This window comes from Garra rufa, chromosome 19 (assembly GCF_049309525.1).
Source record: "Garra rufa chromosome 19, GarRuf1.0, whole genome shotgun sequence".
NCBI lineage: Eukaryota > Metazoa > Chordata > Actinopteri > Cypriniformes > Cyprinidae > Garra > Garra rufa.
The window spans coordinates 2,987,149-2,994,858 of NC_133379.1; the positions used below are offsets into that span (position 1 = coordinate 2,987,149).

Below are 7,710 nucleotides of genomic sequence, written 5' to 3' on the forward strand. Positions count from 1 at the left end.
TATTATATTATTATATTATATTAACGTGAATTCTGGGTGATTTTACGTGCTGTAATGAGCGCGCGCTCTGAACAATCACGTAACATTTGAACCGGAACGGAGGGAGTTACCATGGAAACGGAGAGGAAACACAACAGTCAAGCAGGAGAAACCGTCTCTCTCCGTTGTTTTCACTAATCTCAGGTAAGTTTGGTCTCTAAAATTACACAAATAGTACATTAAAGTGTTCCTGACACTTTATTTGATGCACATGACACGCTTCCGTTGAATATTTACTTTAAAGAAATGGTTTAGTGTCGATTGAAAAAGTCCGTTAGCATCTCAACCGTAATGCTAACTTTAGACTTGAACTCTTGTTTATGAAAGTTTGAGCTTTTAATCTTAAATGTATATGAGCGGTTTTGGTTTTGATTTTTTTTTAAATAAAGGTAATTGCTGGCAATTTATCAATGTATAAAAGGAAGCAAGCTAATTTATTTAACATAAAAGTATTCACTGTACTGTTAATCGGATACATCGCTTACATGGAGCGTGAAAATGGGCTGAAAGTACTTCAAACACGTTTTGATGTTTCATGGTAAACATTTATTGATACCATTGTTTTGTGATTTCAGAAAACCCTCTATGACACGAGAAGTTGCTGATTTTAAAATTTTTGGAAGGGAATGCAGAAAACACAGTTGTTGTGAGAAAGCTTATTAAATAACCTTTCATGCATCTTTAATAATATTTAGCCTATATCACCATACATCTAATTTATTTTGCAAAATTATATATATATATATATATATATATACAGGGGTTGGACAATGAAACTGAAACACTGGCCAATATAATGTTGGAGGTTTCATGGCTATATTTTTGCAGCCTGGTGGCCAATCTTCACTGATTGCACATTCCACCAGTAAGAACAGGTGTGAACGTTGACTATGTGCACCCAATGGTTCAGACATTGTACTCTGAAGGTGGTACCATGTATCAGGATGATAATGCACCAGTACACACAGCAAGACAGGTGACAGAGTGGTCTGATGAACAAGAAAAGTGAAGTTGGACATCTCCCATGGCCTGCATAGTCACCAGATCTGAATATTATTGTGCCACTTTGGGGTGTTTTGGAGGAGTGAGTCAGATAACATTTTCCTACACCAGAATCATATAGTGACCTGACCCCTGATCTGCAAGAGGAGAATGGCTCAAAATGCCTTTGGCAACTGTGCAGGACTTGTATATGACAATTCCAAAGACGAAATGCTCTATTGGCCAAAAAAAGGAGGCCCAACACCATACTAACTGTGGTCTAAAACCAGGTGTTTCAGTTTCATTGTCCAACCCCTGTTATACACACACACACACACACACACACACACATACTTTTATGTATATAGTTATTTTAAAAGGGATTTAATATCCACACATAAGTAGCACTGTATGAGCATTACTAAATAAGTAAACCTAAAATTGTAAATTCTGTTATTAAATCCTTTTTTGTTTTGTTTTTTGTATATTCTATATATTATTGTTTTTATTTTCTGCATTTCACCTCTGCTATAGCTTATTTCTAATAAACTTAGCATTGCATTGTTGGCCCTGTGACATTGTTTATGTTCCTTCTTAGATTCTTGCATGCTAATGGCAGTGCACCAGAGTTGGAGTGTATCTCCAGCCAAAGAACATCTCTAGAAATGATGAGCCATATGACTAGTAAGTAATACCTCACACATAAAACAGCCATTCAAAAGTTTAAGGGTCAGATATGTCATGTATTTAATATACAGCCATGTCCACACAACTGTCCCAAGCGCGTGCTCAGCATCAGGCACGTTACATGTGTACGTGCTCTGGCGTAGTATACGCAAACACCGGAAGCGATCTGTCGCGTGACACTCATTGTTTACTATTCAAACCGATTTAAAGCTAAAATATTACGTTTACTTGACATCTCACTGATTTTCCCTTCCAGCATTTGCATATACTACACCAGAGCGCGTACATATGCAACGAGCCAGAGTTGAGTTGGACATTGCTGTATATCAAAGCTGAAAAATGATATAAATACTGTTCAGTTTCTCGCAAAAAAACGATCGTTTCGTGTCTTAGGACATTAATGTATTGTCACGAGCCGCAGGATGTCATTTGGATTTGTCTGTGCATGAGGAAACAAAGTCACCTCAATTATTAGTCCATGTAAAAAATATTAACATAAATAGTAATTTTACCCAGAATGCAATGAACAGTGACGTAGGTTCCCATTCTCTATACCCAAGCTTAGGGCTGGGTATCGAGTTCGATACTTTTTAAGCACCGACCGAATCAAGTATCAAAAAAAGAATTTTCGTTCAGTACCAAATTTCGATATCCAAGGGTATAATCTTGTCAAGGTCAGTGAGCTAGGAAACGTGCCCGGATCAAATGCTGGTGATTAGCTGCGGCGAGGCTGCCTTGAAAATCAATAGTTTACTGCGGTTACGCCCACTCGCCCAGAGCTTGTCTAATGTGAGGCTGTAATGTACACTACACTTTAAAGCAAAGCGTAAATTTAACGCAAACGATGTTTAAGTGATCAAAAGTATTGCTAAATTATGCTAATATTGACGGCAACAGCATGCGATGCAATATTTGCAAAAAGTTTTTCGCGTTCAAGACTGGCAACACGTCAAATATTAGGGCTGGGTATTGTGACCAATTTGGCAATTCGATTCGATTCTTATTTTTATGGTTTCGATTCGATTCGATTCGATCCGATTTCGATTCGATTCGATAGCGATTAGCTATCAATATTTCATTTAAAATGTTAGTTTTGCAGACATGGCATCCATATTTTGATATAAATGCTGGTAACTGAAACTCTCCTACTTAAGTTTATTACTGAAATACACATCTACATTAATAATAGGGTGCACACAGTTGTTTATTTTAAAAAACTTTTATTTTGAATGAACACTGTAACAAGAAGTCATAAATATGTGCATCCATTGTACACCATGTAAACAAACTGCAAAATGCACATTACTGTAAAAAAATAAAAAGACTGTAAATCCTCTTACATGAAGCATGCGCAATAAGAATCGATTCGGGGATTTCCCGAATCGATATCGTTGCGTTAAACTGAAGATCGATTAAAATCGGAGAATCAATATTTTTTTTACCCAGCCCTATTAAATATAATAAAACACTTGACACATTCTGTCGGATACAATTCTGGCGTCTCAGTTTCAATATAGGCTACTGTACAAAGCGGCATACATTTGCATCAGATGATAACTCAGCAGCAGAGTTGCACTCAAGCAGGGGTGTAATTTTCACTGGGGACACACTTTTCAAAATCCAGTTTGTGTCCTTTGCCCCTTTCAAAAGGTTTTGTTAAAGTAAGCCCTTGTATTGTAGAATCCACACTCAGCACCGCCGAGTTCATTTGATCGTTAAAACGAAACCAAAATTAAAACGCGCACACGCATTTTAATACCCCACGTTTAGAGAGCGACTCCCCAATGAGCGAAAATTAGGCTACATAAAATATTGAATTTGTTATTAGTGTGTGAAATATAATAAGTTGTGTAGTTGTCTATTGATAGCTCTGTATCATGCTTAAAAGATTCGGTCTCTGTTTGCACTTTGAATATTAAAAGGGTAGCCTACTTTGATTATGACTGCATTTATTGTCTACACGACTAAGAAAGAACTGTGTTGTTTATTTTTTGTTATTTATAATATATTTTGTCATTTATTCAGATTTTAAATTGCAGTGGTGGCCTCTAATTTAAATGGCTGTACCTATAATAGAGAAAATAAGCATCTTGTTCATGTACTCATATTATCATTCATTCTTGTCCCTTGCTTAAGGTGTAAAATGAATATATTAAAAAGGCTTTCGGAATCAGACCATGAAGAATCAATATCGGTGTTACATGCTAATTTTTCTGAAGAAGAACTGTTGAGGGATTTCAGGTGATCTTAAAAGGTTAGTTCACCAAAAAATGAAAATGCTGTTATTAATTACTCACCCTAATGTTGTTCCAAACCCATGAGACCTTTGTTTATCTTCAGAACACAAATGAAGATAATTTGGGTTTAATCCAAGAGCTTTCTGATCCTCCCATATTTACTGGATAGTGGATATGCATTTTTCAATGCCCAGAAAGGAACCAAAAACATAGTCAAAACAAGTCAATGTGATATAAGTGGTTCAATCATAATTATATGAAGCTGCGAGAATACTTCTGTGCGCAAAGTAAACAAAAATAACTTTATTCAACAATTTATCTATGAGGATCAGAAAGCTCTTGGATTAAAACCAAAATATGAATTTCATTTGTAGATAATTAATGACAGAATTAAAATTTTTGGGTGAACTAAACCTTTAAGCAGGAGTGAGCCTCACATATACTTAAATTTGATTGACTTAAAACTGCTTGAACTTTATTAAAACTGTTTGAGGTGAAAATGCCCTAACAGTAGGGAAAAGTCAAGTCTGTACTTTACATTTTAGACATTTTGGTTATTCATGTTTACATTTACATTTTGGATATTGTTTTCTCTCTCACTTTAGATGCTGAAGAAAAAGCGGCCCAGCTGAAGCATTTAAAGTGGAAACTTCTGTCTTGGCTCAGTGATCCAGGATTGGGTTTCCCTGCTGAAAAAACCAGCTAAAACCAGCCTAGGCTGGTTGGCTGGTCTTAGCTGGTTTAAGCTGGAAATGGCTGGTTTTAGCTGGTCTCCCAGCCTGGCCAGGCTGGTCAGGCTGGTTTTAGCTGGTGGTTTCCCAGCCTGACCAGCTAAGACCAGCCTGGCCAGGCTGGAAAAATGGCCAAAACCCCTCTAAAACCAGCCTGCCTCCCATCTTTGACCAGCTAAAACCAGGCTGGTTGACCAGCTAAAACCAGCCAACCAGCCTAGGCTGGTTTTAGCTGGTTTTTTCACCAGGGTTGTGAAAGGAACAGAAGAACCAGAAGATCAGAGATTAGGCAGAGATCTACTTGAGCCCCTGAGAGATCTGATTTACCTAATAATGTATTAGTTAAACAAAAATGTATCACACCTTCATGTTGTTCCAAACCTGTAAGACTTTCATTCATCTTTGAAACATAAATGTAGATCTGAGAAGAAATCTGATAAATTGATGTCCCTCCATTTCACAGTTTATGCAACTACCATTTTGAAGCCCCAGGAAGGTAGTAAGGACATTATTAAAGTAATCCATGTTACTACAGTTGTTTAACCTCAATTTTATAAACTAAGTGATGTGAATGTTTTGTCTGCACAAAAAAACATTGCATTTTTATTAAAAAAAATAACACTTTCACAAGAGCACCATGATGCATCAATGTTGTGTTGTCATGAGAGCTGGCCATCTCATGGTGCTTTTGTGAAAATGTTTTGGAGATACATTATTTGTGAATGAAGACTTAATTTTATTGTTGCTGTTTTTTGTGTACACAAGGCATCTGTTAAAAATGTATTAATTTGCCTTCTGCACAAAAGGGTCTTATGCTGTTTGGAGCAACATGAGGGTAAGTAATTAATGACAGTGTGGTTATAATTGGCAATTGTTCTATTTAATCAAAGATTTTTTTTTTTTTTTTTTTTTTTGAAAATTCTGTTTAAAATAAATACGGCTCTTTTGAAAGTTCACATTGATAATAATCAGAAATGTTTCTTGAGCAGCAAATTAGGATATTAAAATGATATCTGAACGATCATATTTCACTGAAGACTGGAGTAATGATGCTGAAAATGTATTTCACAGGAATAAATTACCTTTTACAAATGTATTTATATAGAAAACAAATATTTATACTTATATTTCATAATATTACAGTTTTTTACGATGCGTTTGATCAAATGCAGGCTTGTGATCAGTAGATTGTTTTTTTTAGGTGAAAGATGTATTTAATACTATATGTCAATAAATGTTTTGGTACTCGTGAATTGTCTTATTTTGACTGTAATTATTAATGTAACAATGTAATCATGAATTCACGGTTGAAATTAGGCCTGGAAAAGACGTCTTTTTAACTTTCACTTTACAACCACATTTAGACGTAATTTGGACGTCTTATTATAGACGTCATTTCTACGTGCTGAAAAAGACGTCGTTTCGTCTTTCACTTTTCAACCAAATTTAGACGTAATTTGGACGTCATTTTATAGACGTCTTTTCTACGTGCTGAAAAAGACGTCGTTTCGTCTTTCACTTTTCAACCAAATTTTTACGTTGTTTAGACGTCTGGCTTTGTCGTCTTTTTGACGTCATTTCGACGAGTTTTTGCTGGGTGGGATATGTGTACTGAGTTTCATATCAGTACGTTCAAGTATGTGTGCACAGTACATCAAGTTTTCAAACTGTGTTCCAGGCCCGGGTCCCAGCCTCTGTGGCATCCGGACGACGGCAGATTCCAACGTGTGTGCAAATTTTCAAGAGTTTTTGAGTATGTTAAGGCCCCCAAAAGTGCCCGGAAGGTTGAAAAAAAAAAAAAAAAAAAAAACCTTAGAAGAACAATAGGCCTTTTGGCCTTGGGTCCTAATTAGCACATTACATCGATCTAGAAATTGTTTTTCATATAGTGTTCGTAAGAAACTTGCTTCTCAACTTATACTTCCAATTTTTGATTATTGTGATGTTGTTTATCAATCTGCATTAAAATTCGATCTTGCTCCACTGAACACGGTATATAATAGACTGTAAATTTGTTTTGGGATGTTCTTTTTATACTCATCATTGTATGATGTATGATACACTTCAGTGGCCGTCTTTGCACACTAGACGACATTCATTGGCTTCAATTTCTTTTTAAATGTATTTATTTCAATTATCCTAGTTATTTACAACAATATTTTGTACCTTTTTCTGCAAACTACCAAGTTAGGCATTCTCTTCAGACTTATTTTTTTGTTTCTCGTGTCAAAAAAAACTATTGGGAAAACTTTTGGGAAAAGATCTTTTATGTATGTATGTATGGTTTTTTTTTTAACTGATCAAGGTATTTTGTATTAGGTTTTGTTGTATATTTGTTACTAGCTATTGATGGCTAGATAACTTGTGGTGCAGGACGCAGAACACCAAGATTGGCAAATTCGCCACTGGCGCCCTGTGCTCTTCACAGATAAAAGTAGGTTCACACTGATCACGTGACAGACGTGGCAGAGTCTGGAGTCGCCGTGGAGAATGTTCTGCTGCCTGCAACATCCCGCAGCATGACAAGTTTGGCAGTTGGTCAGTAATGGTGTGGGGTGGCATTTCTTTGGAGGGCCGCACAGCCTCATGTGCTCGCCAGAGGTGGCCTGACTGCCATTAGGTACCGAGAGGAGATCCTCAGACCCCTTGTGAGACCATATGCCAGTGCGGTTGGCCCTGGGTTCCTCCTAATGCAAGACAATGCTAGACCTCATGTGGCTGGAGTGTGTCAGCAGTTCCTGCAAGACGAAGTCACTGATGCTATGGACTGTTCCCCAGACCTGAATCCAATTGAGCACATCTTGGACCTCATTTCTCGCTCCATCCACCAATGCCACGTTGCACCACAGACTGTCCAGGAGTTGGTGGATGCTTCAGTCCAGGTCTGGGAGGAGATCCCTCAGGAGACCATCCGCCACCTCATCAGGAGCATGCCCAGGCGTTGTAAGGGGGTCATACAGGCTCGTGGAGGCCAAACACACTACTGAGCCTCATTTTGACTTGTTTTAAGGACATTACATCAAAGTTGGATCAAG

At 37.2% G+C, this 7,710-nt stretch overlaps 1 long non-coding RNA gene across 1 annotated transcript; it reads left to right on the plus strand.

Annotated features, from left to right (window-relative positions):
- The first annotated feature begins 630 nt into the window (after positions 1-630).
- On the plus strand, positions 631-4,656 carry LOC141292448 (uncharacterized). Its single transcript, XR_012340517.1, has 3 exons — positions 631-685; positions 1,619-1,704; positions 4,550-4,656. It is a non-coding gene; the product is annotated as an uncharacterized lncRNA (long non-coding RNA).
- Positions 4,657-7,710: the final 3,054 nt, after the last annotated feature.